The sequence below is a fragment of the Leucoraja erinacea genome, chromosome 2, assembly GCF_028641065.1.
Source record: "Leucoraja erinacea ecotype New England chromosome 2, Leri_hhj_1, whole genome shotgun sequence".
Lineage (NCBI taxonomy): Eukaryota > Metazoa > Chordata > Chondrichthyes > Rajiformes > Rajidae > Leucoraja > Leucoraja erinaceus.
Genome location: NC_073378.1, coordinates 27,879,108 through 27,897,597, shown reverse-complemented (window position 1 = coordinate 27,897,597; position 18,490 = coordinate 27,879,108). Strand labels below are relative to the sequence as shown.

The 18,490-nt window shown below is 46.1% G+C and overlaps 1 protein-coding gene across 1 annotated transcript in view; it reads right to left on the bottom strand.

The window, feature by feature from the left end:
- The window catches only part of fars2 (phenylalanyl-tRNA synthetase 2, mitochondrial), a 363,050-nt gene that overhangs the window by 250,672 nt on the left and 93,888 nt on the right, over positions 1-18,490 (bottom strand). The gene's annotated exons all lie outside the window — the stretch shown is intronic.

Below are 18,490 nucleotides of genomic sequence, written 5' to 3'. Positions count from 1 at the left end.
GAGTTTCTCCAGCACTTTTGTCTGTCTTGTTGAGTCTCGTTGTCTGTAACTCGTTTTCATCCAGACCACAGCGAATAATGGCCTGTCTCCTTTATCATCGTTACTTTTATTCATTTGTTCTATCTCTATATATCACCGCCTATATCTCTCGTTTCCCTTTCCCCAGACTCAGTCTGAAGAAGGGTCTCGACCCGCAATGTCACCTATTCCTTTTTTTTTGGAGATGCTGTCTGACTCACTGAGTTACTCCAGCATTTTGTGTCAACCTTGTGGATTCTCTTAAATTCTACAGGTTACAGTGGGGAACATATCGACTGGCTGTATCACAGCCTGCTTCGGCAACTCAAACGCACAGGAATGAAGGGGATTACAAAAATTGGCCAGTCCATCTTGGGTACTGACCTCCCCACTATCAAGGGCATCTATCTACAGGAGTCACTGCCTCAAAAAGGCTGCCAGCATCATCAAATATCCACACCACCCTGGCCACGCTGACATTTCACTCAAGCCATCGGGAAGAAGTTACAGGAGCCTGAAAACTGTGACCTCCAGGTTCAAGAACAGCTTCTTCCCAACTGCCATCAGGCTCTTGAACACGACAAAGACCAACTCTGAACTATGAACTATCTTGGTTGCAATAAGGTCTTTGTGCTTTGTGCAATAACATTGTTTTTCTTTAATTAATTTTGTTTTTTGTTTATTATGATAAATGAGCACTGTGTTTACAGGACTGTTAACGCTGCAGCAAGTAAGTTTAGTGTGGTTTAAAGATACAGCATGTAAACAGGCCCTTCGGCCCATCGAGAAAATGCCGACCATCGAACGCCCATTCTCACATGTTTTACATTATCTCAGTTTTTCACCCACTCCCTAAACACTAGGGACAATTTACAGAGGCCACTTAGCCTATAAACCCACATGTCTTTGCGATGTGGGACAAAACCAGAGCACCCGGAGGAAAGGGCACAGGGAGAGCGAGCAGACTCTCCGCAGACACACGCAAGGTCAGCATCGAACCCGGGTGTCTGGCGCTGTGAGGCAGCAGCTCTACCACTGCACCATTATGCTGCCTGAATTTCATTTGATATATTCGAACAATGAGAATTTCATTCTTTTGTTTCGGTGCAAATGACACTCGGTGCATATAAACACTGTTAAATCTAGGCATTTGTAGATTGGCACACTGGCCAGCTCAGGCAGATGGCATGAATGTTTCTTAGTGGCTTCTTTTAATTGTACTGCAGCATAGCTTCCTGTCATAGGTCATCAAGGCAGATTTAATTGTTATTCAGGTTTGTCATCTTGAATTGGCTGAGGGCTCCGCTTTGTAATTCCAGCGGATAATTTACATAGTAGCAAGTAGACTTATCGACATACAATCCTGCATGGCAGCTCAGCTCCGAGCACAAGAATCCTCAGACTCAGGAGATTGATAATCTGATGGAATAGTGCCAGAGCTACAAAGCCACTCTCAACATGATCTAGATCAAGGAGCTGATCGTTGACTTCGGGAAGGGGAAAGCCAGGGATCTGTGGAATTGTCTTCATTGATGGGATGGAGGCTGAGAGAGTCAACAGCTCAAGTTTCTGGGTGTGCATATGTCAGTTTCAGTTTCATTTGAGTTTATTGTCACGTGTACCGAGGTACAGTGGAAAGCTTTTGCTGCGTGCTAACCAGTCAGCGGAAAGGCAATACATGATTGCAATCGAGCCATTCGCAGTGTACAAATACATGATAAGGGAATAAGAAGATCATAGTAGAAGTGAGAAATGTTGCTGAAGGAGTAGCGATTTAAGAATGCGGAGCGATTGTAATATGTGATTGTATCTGATTCTATGGCTAGCATGCAAATAGCGCCTGGGATGGGCGCCATCTTGGAATCACTCTGGTTTATTATTGTCATGTGTACCGTTTTACAGTGAAAACTTTCTTTTGCATGCTATTAAATCACATCAGATCATATTCATAAATTCAATACAGTCAAATTCAAATACGGTCGATAGAACAAGAGTACAGAATATAGTTCTCAGCATTGCAGCGCATCAGTTCCATAGACAATGTCCAATGTTTGCAATGGGGTAGCGGTGAATCGGACAGTACCCTAGCTTCTAGACAGTACCCATCTCTCCTGGACCAAGTACATTGATGCAATCATAAAGAAAGCTCACCAATGCCTCTACTTCCTCAGAGGATGGAGCTGGAGTGAGAAATCTAGGACTAGAGGTCATAACCTCAGAATTAAAGGGCGTTATTTTAGGAAGGAGATGAGGAAGAATTTCTTTAGTCAGAAGGTGGTGAATCTGTGGAATTCTTTGCCACGGCAAGCTTTGGAGGCCATCATTTTTTAAGGCAGAGATAGATAGCTTCTTGACTAATAAGGGTGTCAGGGGTTATGGGGAGAAAGCAGGAGGATGGGGTTAGGAGGGAGGGATAGATCAGCCATGATTGAATGCCGGAGTAGACTTGATGGGCTGAATGGCCTAATTCTGCTCCCATCACATGACCTTATGAACCTATGACAGGATTATTTGGAGTATAATTGAGAGAGAAAGATAGATCAGGCATGATTGAATGGCATGAGCACGATGAGCCGAATGGTAATGACACGATAATCCTGCTCCTATGATTTATGAACATAATAACTTCTTCTCAGCAACCGTGCGGCTCTTGACCATTGCACAATACTAACCACAACCCTGCCTCAGAAAGTCACTACATATGTCACTACATATGTCACTACATATGATACGCAACACGTGACAGTAAACTAGACTAAGTTCAAACTTTTCATCCTTGACTATCTTAAAGGGGGCCTCTGTCATCAAGACCCTTTGCATATAGAAATTAAAAGGGAATATGCTGGAAACACTCAGTAGGTTTGGCAGCATTTGCAACAAAAGAAACAAAGTCAACAGCCTTTCATCAGAAGTGAAAAATGAGAATTGAAACCAGTTTAACATTACAGAGAATCGGGGGGGTGGGAGACCAACAGGGTAAGTTAGTGATTAGGTGGTGAAAGGAGAGATTGTTTGACGAGTTATGGTGCCAGCTGAAAGAGAGAGTTATAAGTATGCGCATGTACTATCGCAGCATTTTAGAAGCATTTAGATACATACATGAATAGGATAGATTTAGAGGGATGTGGGCTTAACACAGGCAGGTGCGACTAGTGTAGATGGGGCATGTTTGTTTGCATGGGGAAGTTGGGCCGACGGGCCTGTTTTTGTGTTGTATAACTCTATGACTAATAATCTATTAATCACTATCCTTGAAGTACACCGATGTACAAGATGCCAGAAGCTCTCAGCAGGTCAGCTGGGAGAGCAACAGAGTCAATGTTTCAGGTCAAGAATCCTTCATCAGAATGTGTGCGAAGATACTGTGAAATGGCTTTGTGTGTTATGCGCAGAGCATAGAACATTACAGCACAAGAACCTACTATGGTCCACAGTGTCTGTGCCGAACACGATGTCAAAACCAACTCTTATCTGCCTGCACACAATCCATACTTCCATTCTCTGCATATCCAAAAGTTTCTTAAGTACCACTATTGCATCTGCCTGTATTACCAACCTGGCAGCATGTTCCAGACACTCACCACCTGGGCGACCCGCTGAGTTATTCCAGCATTTGCGTCTATATAGGGAAGAAGCAGTTCCTGACTAGTGCGTCGTGCTATCAAGCTTCCGTATCTTCAGCCCAACACAGTGGCAAAGTGGGAATGATAGAGCTAGATAGGGCTCTTAACGATAGCAGAGTCAGGGGATATGGGGATAAGGACAGGAACGGGGTACTGATTGTGGATGATTAGCCATGATCACAGTGAATCGCGGTGCTGGCTTGAGAGGCCGAATGGCCTACTCCTGCACCTATTGTCTATTGACCAGAGGCCAAAGGTCCTTAATTATGTTGGTTGCTTTCCAGAGGAAGCGTAACGCACAGATGCTGTCAATTGTGGGGTGGCTGCTCTGTGTGATGGACTGGGCTACATCCACAACTACCTGCAGTTTCTTGTGGTATTGGGCAGAAACCCAAACCAAGCCGTGGTGCATTCCATTAGGATGTTTTCTAAGGTGCATCTGTAGAAGTTGGCAAGAGTCGTTGGATGCATGTCAAACTTCCTTAAGGGCCTGTCCCATTGCGGGGACCTAAGTCGTGAGTTTAGAAGAGTTTGCCCTCGACTCATACTCGCAGCATGGTCAACACGAGGTCCTAGGAGGTCTTTGTAACTCTCCTTCATGCTCGAGTGTTGTCCCCGCGTACTTGCGGCGGTTTTTTTTTAGCATGCTGAAAAATGCCCGCGAGTAAAAAACGGTCGCCATGGAAAAAATCCATATTTTTCTTACTCGTAGGTTTAGTCGAAGTAGGTCATAATAGGTCGGCATGTTATTCGTAGGTAATCGAGGGTAGTCAAAGGTAATTGAAGGTAGTCGAAGGTAGTCATAGATAGTCTTCAACATAGTCGAAGGAGGTAGAAGGGGATCGAAGGAGGTCGTCGTCACTCTTCACTATTCAGTGACCAATTTTCCCGAAGCTAGTTGAAGCCAGTCTTCAACATAGTCGAAGAAGGTCGAAGGAGATCGAAGGAGGTCTTCTACATAGTCGAAGGAGGTCTTCAACATGATACTTTTTCATACTCACCTAAACTCTATTACACTCGCAAATCAGGTCCCGGCAGTGAGACAGGTCCTTTAGAGTGCAAAGCTATGTTGCCAAGGTAACACTTACTTTAAAAATTGTCATTTGGAACAAAATGATATTGATACAAATTACAACATAACAAATTGAAGCAAAGTAACAGCCTCATCCGTAGGGAAAAGAAAGTTAACGGAAATTGTTCAACTCAGTATTAATTCTGCAGGTTGAAACAAAGTCAGAAAATGAAGTAATGAAAAGGAACTGCAAATGTCGGATTATACCAAAGGTAGCCACAAAATGCTGGAGTAACTCAGTCACTGCACTCAGTGCACAGTCACTCAGCCACTCACTCACTGCACAGCCAATACAGTCTTCCCTCAGGCCAGAGATACAGGTCACTCACATTCAGGACTAATGTCGAGTTTCGTGCCTACATCTATTAGACTCATGAATAGTTGATCTATTTATTTATTCATTTATTTATATATACATTTTTAACATTCTTTTAATGTTTTTATTGCCTATTCTTCATGTATTGTGCTTTGCAAGTTTTACCTACTGACCACTGTTGAACTGCTGGTATGTGATGTGTGTGGTATATTGTGTTGTGTTGCTGGGTTTGTGAACTGTACACACACTGATGTTCTGCACAAATGAAGCTCCTAATGGAGAAATAAAGTTCATTGATTGAATGATTGAACATGGATAGGTGACGCTTCACAGAGTGCTGGAGCAACTCAGTGGGTCAGGCAGCATCTGTGGAGAACATGGATAGGTGACATTTCCCAGAGTGTTGGAGTAACTCAGCAGGTCAGGCAGCATTTTGGGAGAACATGAATAGGTGACGTTTCAGTTAGGATCCTTTTTCAGAATGAAATTGGGAAGGGGTTGAGGGAGGAGAACTGGAAATGAGAAAAAAAAAAACAGGACAAATCAGGACCTGCAACCTCAGGCAAGGAGGTTCCCTGATGGGCTGATTTTTGGCTAGAGACAGTGTGACCCCAAGAGGGATACATAGTTGTGAATTGTGGAACTGGAGGGGCAGCGGGAAAGAGAGGGAAAGACGGAGAGGAGAGAATGTATGTAGAAGTCACTTAAGTCAAGTCAAGTCAAGTTTATTTGTCACATACACATACGAGATGTGCAGTGAAATAAAAGTGGCAATGCTCGCGGACTTTTGTGCAAAAGACAAACAACAAAACAATCAAATAAATTATAAACACAATCATAACACACATATTTTTTTACATAATAAATAATGGAAGGAAAAACGTTCTGTAGAGCTAGTCCCTGGTGAGAAAGGCGTTTACAGTCCGAATTGCCTCTGGGAAGAAACTCCTTCTCAACCTCTCCGTTCTCACCGCCTGGCAACGGAGGCTTTTGCCTGACCGTAGCAGCAGGAACAGTCCGTTGCAGGGGTGGAAGGGGTCTCCCATGATTTTGTTTGCTCTGGAGTTGCACCTCCTGTTGTATAGTGCCTGCAGGGAGGTGAGTGAAGTTCCATAGTGCGTTCGGCCGAACGCACTACTCTCTGCTTTTTATTATTATCATTATTATTAAAGAAATGATCTTTCAAGCTGCTGGGTGGCAAGTTACCATCCCTTCCATAGTAGATAAGAGTTGACCATGGCATCCTGTTCGGCAGACATTGTGGGCCAGGGTGCTTGCACCTGTGCATATACCCTTCCCCAAAGCATGAAAAAAAAGCTCTTCACTGTATCTTGCTACACATGATAATTATAAACGAATGCTGATTTTAGTTTATGACATTTCTATCTTAAACATTTGCCTTCTTGCTTCACAGTTCTGATGTAAGATTCTTGACCTGAATTATTGACTCTGTTGCTCATCCAGCTGACCTGCTGAGAGCCTCTGGCATCTGTGCTTTTGCCTGCTTCAAGGCATCCTTCCACTCAAACCTACCTCTCCAGGTACTTTCCGCTGCAACTGCAGGAGATGGAATAGTTTTCTTATACCTCCTTACTCGGCTTCTTCCAGGGACCCCAGCAGTCCTTCTAGAGGAGTCAGATGTTTATGTACACCTCAACAACTGCATACATCCGGTGTGCATGATATGGACTCCTGTAGACTCTGGAGATCAGCCGCAGGAGGGGAGGGGTCATGGATCGAGCTGAGGGTGGAGTGGGCCGCTGGAGGCCCTGCAGCAGCCTGGGACTCCATTAGATCAGGCGCCGCTCAAAAAGGCCGCGCGCATGGATCAGAAGTGGCCTGCAGTGGCACGGATCGGCAGAGCAGCGGTGGAAAAGACCGACAACATCACCAGACCAGGCCGACCCCTGCAACTCCCACCCAGTGCCGTCACCACGACAACTGGCCTAATGGCCAAGATTAGGTGAGGGCGCTGCGAGACTGCTGCCCTGCCAGCAGCGTGTAAGTCATTTCTACTTTTTTCGGGTTTTTTTCGTGTGTCCAAATGTGCGTTTTAATGTCTCTCGGTGTGTCTTGTGTGGGGGGTGGTGATGGGGGGTAAGGGGGGAATTGCTTTCGGTCGCCTCCTCCACGGAGAGGCGACTTTTTCCATGTCGCTTTCCTCGCGGCCTAACAAGGATTGGTGCAGCCTTTCCCGGAGTCGGGTCCGGAGCTTCAGCAGCGGGCGCAGTGTGAACTTTTCATCGCGGAGAGGGAGAGCCCTGGCCGGGGGTCGCCAGAAGAGAGAGCTCCGATCGCAGACCCGTGGACTGTTACAGCCTGAAGCCGCGGTCTGCGGTTCCAGCTGGCGCGGCGTCCGGAGCCTGGGATACCTCGTTGGGGACCCCGGAGGAGAAGAGCTCTGACCGCCGGCCCGCGGCCTACATCTTGAAGCCACGGTCGGCGGTGCTTCTAGGCGCGGCGCGGCGGGGACTTAGATCTTCAACCGCCGGCCCGCGGCCTACATCTTGAAGTCGCGGTCGGCGGTGCTTCTAGCCGCGGCGCGGCGGGGACTTAGATCTTCAACCGCCAGCCCTCGGCCTACATCATCTTGAAGACGCGGTCTCCAATAGGGAAGCACCAATTCCGGACTTTCCTTCCAGACGAGAGCGCCTGTACATCTGGCCGCTCGCAGCAGCTACTGCGGAGGTTTGTGGTCCCGACCACGGGGCAAAATGGAGAGGGACTGACTGAACTTTGTGCCTTCCACCACAGTGATGAATACTGTGGTGGGTGTTTTTGTGTTAAATTTTTATAGTGTATTGTGTGTTCTTTTTTATTGTACCGCTGCTGGCAAGTTCATTTCACTGCACTTCATTGTGTATGTGACGAATAAATCTGACTATTGACTATTGATAAGATTGTACATTTTTTACAACTCTACACTCTACATAGAGTTGGGACTCTATTCCTTTGAGCGCGGGCAGGTGGGACTAGTGTAGATGGGGCATGTTGGCCGGTGTGGGCAAGTTGGGACGAATGGCCTGTTTCCACACTGTATCACTCCATGAGTCTAACGACTTTGAACTTAAAAGGTACAAGATGGCACCGAAAACATGGTGTCTCTTGTGTGCCGCCTTGTTGTAATCGACCATTGTTACATTCTTGTACTTAAGTATGATAGTGCCTGTGTATAGTAACAGGTGTATTAAACTGCATGAAAAAATGGAATTTCACTGCACGATTGATTCAGGAAAAAAATGAAGAAATATCTTCGAAATGAATAAGGGTCATCTACAGCCACCAAAAAAAACATCCTTTTTGGTGGTATTCCAGGGCTCATTCTGTGCAAATTAATCTTGACTTGCAGCTTGCAGTATGTGGTGTAAAATACCATCTTCCAGTTAGGCTACAACCCCTCAGATTTCAGGAGCTAATTGCAACTTCTGCTCAATCGATGAGGGCATGAGGTTAATGGCATGCCTCCAGCAAAAAGCAAGAGAATTTCTTGTTATTTTTTATAAAAAAGCACCATTGTGCTGCTGGTAGGTTTTCGGAATTCTACTTTTGAATCAACCTCAGGTTTAGTGCAGAAATTAACAAAAGGGTATGTAACTGCATGAGACAGCTATCACGGTGAGACATGCGGATGCACCACATCACTGTGACCTTATTGAGCGCACCTTGAAATTTTACATGCAACTTGCAACTTCAATGAAAGATGAATCCTTCGAGCCATATTTTATACCAGCGTCATACTCTTGTCATATACAGGTTACTTATGTCTAATGTTTATCCACAGAATATGATAAACGAGGCACGACCACAATTAGTAAAACAGATATACCTTGCACTGCCATCATTCATACTTTCCATGTAGGAAGGAACTGCCGATGCTGGTTTAAATCTACTCCCTCTTCACCTATGACTGCACACCTGTACATGGTACTAACACCATCATCAAGTATGCAGATGAAACAACGGTGATTGGCCTCATCAGCAACAACGATGAGTCGGCCTACAGGGAGGAGGTCCAGCACTTAGCAGCATGGTGCGCTGACAACAACCTGGCCCTTAACTCCAAGAAGACCAAGGAGCTCATTGTAGACTTCAGGAAGTCCAGGGGCGGCACGCACACCCCCATCTACATTAACGGGACGGAGGTGGAACGTGTTTCTAGCTTCAGATTCCTGGGTGTTAACATCTCCGATGACCTCTCTTGGACCCACAATACCTCAACTCTGATCAAGAAGGCTCACCAGCGTCTCTTCTTCCTGAGGAGACTGAAGAAGGTCCATCTGTCTCCTCAGATCCTGGTGAACTTCTACCGCTGCACAATCGAGAGCATCCTTACCAACTGTATCACAGTATGGTATGGCAACTGCTCTGTCTCCGACCGGAAGGCATTGCAGAGTGTGGTGAAAATTGCCCAACGCATCACCGGTTCCTCGCTCCCCTCCACAGAGTCTGTCCAAAGCAAGCGTTGTCTGCGGAGGGCGCTCAGCATCGCCAAGGACTGCTCTCACCCCAACCATGGACTGTTTACCCTCCTACCATCCGGGAGGCGCTACAGGTCTCTCCGTTGCCGAACCAGCAGGTCCAGGAACAGCTTCTTCCTGGCGGCTGTCACTCTACTCAACAACGTACCTCGGTGACTGCCAATCACACCCCCCCCCCCCCCCCCGGACACTCCTCCCACAGGAAAAACACTATGTCTGTATATATGCTAATGTAAATATTTATTCAAATCATATGCTATGTTGCTCTTCCAGGGCGATGCTAAATGCATTTCGTTGTCTCTGTACTGTACACTGGCAATGACAATTAAAGTTGAATCTGAATCTGAATCTGAAATCGAAGATAGACGCAAAATGCTAGGGTAATGGGGCTGTCCCACTGTACGAGCTAATTCAAGAGCTCTCCTGAGTTTAAAAAAAATCTAACTCGTGGAAGCACGTAGAATGTACGTCGGAGCACGGGGACGTCCCTTAGCGGCTCGTAACGCTAATGGCAGGTACTCAGGAAACGCGGTAAGCTCGGGAAGACTCGTGAAGATTTTTCAACATGTTGAAAAATGTCCATGAGAGCCCCGAGTGCCTACGAGCGGCCATTACCGTAATTCTCCGAGTTCAACTCAGGGGAAACTCGGGAGAACTCTTGAAATACCTCGTACAGTGGGACAGCCCCATAACTCAGCGGGACAGGCAGCATCTCTGGAGAGAAAGGATGGGTGACACTTTGCGTCGAGACCCTTCTTCAGACTGGAGATGCAGAGATAATGAAGAGTAAAGTGTGAAAACGCACATCTCCAGATTCAGGGACAGTTTCGAGACACAATAGAGAATTTTGTGACATGGTGTCAGGACAACAATCAACCATCACACGAACCAACCTCCATTCCATTGACTCCCTTTACACCTCACGCTGCCTCGGCAAGGCCAGCAGCATCATCAAGGAACAGTTATTGCAAGAGAGCTTGGATACAAAAACAGGGATATAATGCTGAGGCTCTATGTGGGTTAGCATAAGATGAGCATTTGACAGCACTAGGCCTGTTCACCTGGGGTTTATTAGAATAAGGGGGGGGGGGGACCTCATAGAAATGTACAGAATAGTGAAAGGCTTAGATAGAATGAATGTTGAGAGGATGTTTCCACTAGTGGGAGAGTCTAGGACTAGAAGTAATAGCCTCAGAATTAAAATACATTCTTTTAGGAAAGGAGATGAGGAGGAATTTCTTTAGTCAGAGGGTGGTAAATCTGTAGAATTCTGCTACAGAAGGCTATGGAGGCCATCAATGGATATTTTTACGACAGAGATACATAAATCCTTGATTACTATGGTTGTCAGAGGTTATGGGGAGAAGGCAGGAGAATGGGGTTAGGAGGGAGAATTAGATCAGCCATGAATCTTATGATCTAGTGGGTCACACCCTGGCCACTCCCTCTTCTCCTCAGGCAAGAGGTGCAGAAGTGTGAAAACGAACACCTCCAGATTCAGGGACAGTTTATTTCCTGCTGTTATCAGGCAACCGAACCATCCTATCAACAGCTAGAGCACGTTCCTGACCTAGCACATACCTCATTGGAGAACTTTATCTTGCATTGAACGTTATTCCCTTTATCCTGTGTCTGTACACTGTGGACGGCTCGTTTGTAATCATGCATAGTCTTTCCGCTGACTGGATTGCACACAACAAAAAGATTTTCATTGTACCTTGGTACACGGAACAATAAACTAAACCAGCCAACTCATGGGGCCTGTCCCACTTGGCGATGTTTTTCGGCGACTGCCGGCGTCATATCAGTGTCGCCAAAAGATTTTGAACATTTATCCAGTGGCGACAAAAAAAATGTTGCGACACTTGAAAAAACACCGTGAGTCATACATCATCACGCCGCGTCACGGCCGCATCATGCCGCAAATTTTTCGGTGACCTGATACGTCAGTCAATGATGCCGGCAGTCGCCGGAAAAATCGTCAAGTGGATCAGGCCCTTAACTATCTAACTAATTCATCCCTATGAACACTAGGAGATTCCTAGGTTCAGCGCATGGTTATCCAAATGCAGAAGAGACAACAAATTCCAGCAAGTTCTGCCTGCGAACTCAGTAAGAGCATAAGGTCATAAGAGATAGGAGCGGAATACGGCCATATGACCCATCAAGTCTACTCCGCCATTTAATCATGGCTGATCTATCCCTCCCTCGAAACCCCATTCTCCTGCCTTCTCCCCATAACCCTTGACACCCGTACTAATCAAGAATCTATCTGTCTCTGCCTTAAAAATATCCATTAGCGGCCTCCACAGGCTTCCGTGGCAAAGGATTCCACAGATTCACCACCCACTGACTGAAGAAATTCCTGCTCATCTCCTTCCTAAAGGAATGTGCTTTTATTCTGAGGCTGTGACCTCTAGTCCTTGATTCTCCCACCAGGGGAAACATCCTCTCCACATCTACTCTATCCAGGCCTTTCACTATTCGGTAAGTTTCAAGGAGGTCCCCCCCTCATCCATCCAAACTCCAGCGAGTACAGGCCCAGTAAACGCTCATCATATGCTGACCCACTCATTCCTGGGATCATTCTTGTAGATCTCCTCTGGACCCTCTCCAGAGGTGACACAACCTTCAACATAGCACTCACAGCACAAGAAAAGGCCTTTGGCCCACAATATCCTGAACAAAGTGCCAAGACTATTTCGTATCTGCCTGCACGTAACCTATATCCCTACATTTCCTGCACTCCCGTGCATTTCCTGTGTGGTGCCTTCATGTGGGTGGCACGGTGGTGCAGAGGTACAGTTGCTGCCTGACAGCACCAGAGACCCGGGTTCAATCCTGACTACGGGTGCTGTCTGGACGGAGTTTGTACATTCTCCCTGTGACCTGCTTGGGTTTTGTACGGGAACCCCGGTTTCCTCCTCCACTCCAAAGACGTACAAGTTTGTAGGCTAATTGGCCTGGTAAAATTGTAAATTGTCCCAAGTGTGTGTAGGATAGTGTGGGTGAATGGAAATCATTGGTTGGTGTGGACTCCGTGGTGTATCTCTAAAATAAACTAAACGTGCCTATCCAAAAGTCTCAGACATTACCATTGTATCTGCCTCCACCGACACCCCCAGCAGCGTGTTCCAGGTCCCCACCACCCTCTCTGCCACTCTATGTTATCAGGTCGTAGAGCGCACAAACAAGCAAGTTACAGTTTTCCCAAACATGTTATATCAGATGTCCCAAGCCAAAGTAATTCGTTAAACATCGAACAAAATATTTCTTCTACAAATGGCTGTTTTTAACCTTGGGGTCATAGAGTCATCTAGCACAGAAACTGCCCCTTTAGCCCAACTTGCCCATGCAGACCAAGACTACACTAGTCCCACCTCCAGCGTTTGGCCCACATAGAGTCATAGAGTGATACAGTGGGGAAAATGGCCCTTCGGCCCAACTTGCCCACACCGGCCAACATGTCCCACCTGCCTGCGCTTGGGCCACTGTCCCTCTAAATTTATCCTATCTGACGTTGGGATAGTCCCAGCCTCAACTACCTCCTCTGGCAGCTTGTTCCATACACCCACCACCCTGTGTGAAAATGTTACCCCTCAGATTCCTATTAAATCCTTCCCCCTTCACTTTGAACCTATGTCCTCTGGTCGTCGATTTCCCTACTCTGGGCAAGAGGCTCTGTGCATCTACCCGATCTATTCCTCTCATGATCTTATACACCTCTATAGGATCACCCCTCATCCTCCTGTGCTCCAAGGAATAGAGACCCGGCCTTCTCAACCTCTCCCTATAGCTCAGACCCTCTGGTCTTGGCAACATCCTCATAAATCTTCTCTGAACCCTTTCAAGCTTGACAATATCGTTCCTATAACATGGTGCCCAGAACGGAACACAATACTCTAAATGCAGTCTCACCAACGTCTTACACAACTGCAACATGACCTCCCAACTTCTATACGCAATACTCTTGACTGATGAAGGCCAAAGTGCCAAAAGCCTTTTTGACCACCTTATCTACGTGCGACTCGACCTTTAAGGAACCATGCACCTGCACTCCTAGATCCCTCTGTTCTACAACACTACCCAGAGGCCGATCATTCACTGTGTAGGTCCTGCCTTGTTAGGCATCCCAAAATGCAATACCTCACATTTTTCTGTATTTAAATTCCATCAACCATTCCTCCGCCCACCTGGCCAATCGATCCAGATCCTGCTGCAATCTTTCACAACCATCTTCACTATCTGCAAAAACATCCACTTTTGTATCATCAGCAAACTTGCCAATTTTGCCCTGTATGTTCTCATCCAAATCATTGATGTAGATGGCAAACGGTAACGAGGCCAGCACCGATGCCTGAGGCACACCACTAGTCACAGGCCTCCAGTCTGAGAAGCAACCTTCCCCCATCACCCGCTGCTTCATTCCATGAGGTTTGCTATCCATTCAGCTATCTCTCCTCGGATCCTCTCAAGTTTTCCTATCCATGCACATGTCCAAATGTCTTTTAAGAAAAATGGTCAATATTTTTTAGTAGAGGTATTCAAAGTTATTTTTGTAACAACCCTGGCGTGTGATTGAAAGCCCAATATTCATTCATCATTTGATATATCACAGTAAATATGTTCTCTAAGTAGATATAAACACTGATATTATAAACCTTCAAGATGGCGGCAGCGTTGGGTGGCGAGGATGGTTGCCGGTGAGCGGGCAGAGGTTTCACCTCCCGCACCTTCGGAGGCGCTCTGGGGGTTACGAGGTCAGCTATGGGAAGGGCGCCACCCCCCCCAGGGGTGCGAGCAGTGGCTGAGGGAGGCGAGGGGTTGTGCGTTCGCGGGTCGAGGTGTTGGCGGCGTGGAGTACATCGCTGGAGGCCCTGCAGCAGCCATAAATCAAGTGGATCAGACACCGCTGGAGGCCACACAGAGGTCGGACGTGGCCTGTAGCGGCGGAGAACATGGACAACACCACCTAGCCAGGCCAAACCGTGAAACTCCCACCCAGTGCTGTTTCCAGGACAACCGGCCGTTATGGCCAAGTTAAGACACAACATTTTTGAAGGATACAAGACAGCGCTGGAAATGTGGCCACTCATGTGTGCTGCCTCAATGATTTACTACTCTTACTCTCTTGTACTTTGGTATGGTTGTGCCTATGTATAGTAAGGTTTTACTGAACTGGATGCAAAAGAAGAATGTCACTGTACCTAGGTACATGTGGCAATAAAGTGCCATTGAACCATTGTATTACTGAGATACTACAAAATTGTAAAAGCAAAATCAAGGTTGATTCGTATATAGTTCTTGCAATCTGGGAATATTACATCTGCATAGTAAAAGATGATAGAAACAATTATGTTTAAAAATGTAGCTCCTAGATTCAGAGTCATAGTGACATGTGGCAAGGAAACAGATTCCTCAGCCTAAACCACCCATGCTGGCCAAGATACCCCATCTTCGCTAGTCATCAGTTCATAAGGAATAGGGGAAGAATTAGGCCATTCGGCCCATCATGTCTACATGCCATTCAATCATGGCTGATCTATCTCTCCCTCCTAACCCTATTCTACCGCCTTCTCCCTATAACCTCTGACACCCGTACTAATCAAGAATCTATCTATCTTTGCCTTAAAAATGTCCATTGACTTGGCTTCCATAGCCTTCTGTGACAAAGAATTCCACAGATTCACCACCCTGACTAAATAAATGTCTCCTCATCTCCTTCCGAAACTAACGTCCTTTCTGATGCAGTGACCTCTAGTTCTAGACTCTCCCACTAGTGGAAACATCCTCTCCACATCCACTCTATCCATGACTTTCACTATATGCACTATTCACTAATCCCATTTGTCTGTGTTTGGCCCAGAGCCCTCTAAACCTTCTGAATCTTCTGAATTTTGTAGTCGGCAGGGCAGTACTCTGCATTATCACCAACTTGGACAATTCTTTACATTTTAATCAAGCCAATTTACCAAGACAATTAACCTACAAACCTGTTCGTCTTTGGAGTGTGGGAGGAAACCGAAGCTCTCGGAGAAAACCCACGCAGGTCACGGGGAGCACGTACTAGCTCTGTACAGACAGCACCCGTAGTCGGGATCGAACCCGGGCCTCTGGCGCTGCATTTTGCTGTAATGCAGCAACTTCTACCGCTGTGCCCTTCCCTATCTATGTACCTGTTCAAGTGTCTTTTAAATGCTGTTACAGCATCTGCCTCAATACCTCCTCTGGCAGCTTGTTCCATATTCCCGCTACCCTCTTACAACCTAGGAATACAAAGTATGGTGTGGAATGAAGGAAACAATGGCGTATATACGAATGAAGCTCATGGCCTTTATTAAACTGATTAGGGGAATTGTGCAGGATATTCTCCAAGGACCGGCTTCAATGTTTCTCGTGGTTTTAGGTTCGTGTTTCTAGTTAGAAAAATCAATAACAGTATAAGAGAGCAAGTATTTCTCATGAATGTTTGAATATCAGTGTATTTTGTTCTCTTTTTGTCCCACTTTAATATGTTAGAGTACCGAGCGGCCCCTTCACTTTTGGATATTTAAGCTATTACATGTCAATAGATCAGACATGGTATTTAAAAGAAGGATTCTGCTTCTTCATGAAGATTCACACCCACCTCCCCCTCCCCCTCCCCCGCCTTGGGCACGATTCTGCTGTTGATATAAGCAGTCGTGAAATATTAATGAGCACGGGGAAATTTTGCAGGAAGCCCTGGCAGTTTCAGGAAACAAAAAGGTTTGCAATCAAACGAGAACTCTGGCACCAACGTGTGTGGTTTGAGCCATTTTACTTTGACTGGCGTGCTCGTAAATTTTAAAACTTTCTAATAAAATAACACTCAATATCAACCTGCATCATTGCGGTCGGAGAGGTAGGCGGATGACAAAGAGGAAACGATTACGACAGAGTAATTTCTTCGAGATAACCTAATAACGCGCAGAGCCTCCACATGATGTGATCATCTCTGAAGCCGTTGTCTCCACAGGGTTTTAGGCTTTGCAAGCGGCGACCTCGACGAGAGACGCACTGACCTCGGCGGTGTGAATTTCACTTTCGCAGATGCCAATTGCAGTCAAATTTGACAGTCCACATGTGTAACATTAATATTTCAGGACAAGAGGGTTGGTGATAAGTAACACAGGTTTAATGCCTCACTGAAAAAAATCCTCACACGCCCTATAACGAAGCAGAACATTTTCTGGGGGTTTATTTGAAAAAAGCAATAGGAGTCGTTTATTTGAAAAAAGCAACATATTATGACATCTGAAGAAGGTTTTCGGCCCGAAACGTTGCCCATTTTCTTCGCTCCATAGATGCTGCTGCATCCGCTGAGTTTCTCCAGCACTTTTGTCTACCTTCGATTTTCCAGCATCTGCAGTTCCTTCTTAAACATATTATGACATCTCATTGTTTACAAGAGGAGCCTTGACCTATTGCTAGCTTCAAAATAATTCCATTTTAAAGGCAAGTAAATGACAATAGACAATAGACAATAGACAATAGGTGCAGGAGTAGGCCATTCAGCCTTAGAGCCAGCACCATCATTCAATGTGATCATGGCTGATCAGTATCCCGTTCCTGCCATCTCCCCATATCCCCTGACTTCACTATTTTTAAGAGCCCTATCTAGCTCTCTCTTGAAAGCATCCAGAAAACCTGCCTCCACCGCCCTCTGAGGCAGAGAATTCCAAGAGACAAGACAGTCCAGCCATCAATGCAATACAAACACAAAATCTATGAGCATTGACTTCTCTAACATCTGGTATGAACGTTAACTTCTCTAACTGCAGGTAGTTTTTGCTTTCTCTCTCCATCCCTTCCCCCTCCCCAGTTCTCCCACTAGTCTTACATTCTTTCCTTGTCCCGCCCCCTCCCCTGACATCAGTCTGAAGAAGGGCCTCGATCCGAAACGTCATCCATTCCTTCTCTCCATAGATGCTGACTCACCCGCTGAATTACTCCAGCATTTTGTGTCCACCTCCTATTACGACAAACCCTTTGGCCCACAAAGTATATTCCGAAAATGATGCCGGCCAACTATTATCTACACCCCTCCATTCCCTGCAGATCCATGTGCCTAACCTAATGCGTCTTAAACATTACCTCCACCCCTGCAGCTCCATTGGAGTTTGGGTAGGCCATTTCCAGTAGTATGTGTAGTTCTGGGCGTCCTATCAAGGGAAAGTTGTGGAGGCTTTGCAACGGGTGCAGTGAAGCTTTACCAGAAAATTGCCTGGATACAGGGAGAGGTTGGACCCGATGGAAGTATATAAAATTATGAGAGGCATACACAAAAAGCTGGAGTAACTCAGCGGGTCAGGCAGCATCTCTGGAGAGAAGGAATGGGTGACGTTTCGGGTCGAGACCCTTCTTCAGACTGATGTCAGGGGAGGTATAGATAGGGGATACAGTCAGAACCGTTTTACCAGGATGGAAATATCAAATACTAGAGGCCATAGTTTTAAGGTGAGAGGGGCAGAGTTTACAGATGTGCGGGGCAAGTTTTTTGCTAGTTTACACAGAGGGTGATGAGTGTCTGGAACATTCTGCTAAGGGCGGTGGTGGAGGCAGATAAGAAGCTTTTGGATAGGCACATGGATATGCAGTGAATGGAGGGATATCAATTATATGCAGGCAGATGAATCTTAGCCTAGCATCTTATTTAGCACAGTCATTGTGGGCAAAAATGCCTGCTACTGTGCTGTATGATTCTATGTGTAGGAAAGAACTGCAGATGCTGATTTAAATCGAAGATAGACACAAAATGCTGGAGTAACTCAGCGGGACAGGCAGCATCTCTGGAGAGAAGGAATGGGTGATGTTTCGGGTCTCTCCAGAGATGCTGCCTGTCCCGCTGAGTTACTCCAGCATTTTGCGTCTGAACGATTCTATGTTCTACGTTCACCCCTGGCATTGCATATTCCAGGCACTTACCACTCTCTGTGTAAAACAAAACTTGCCCCGCACATCT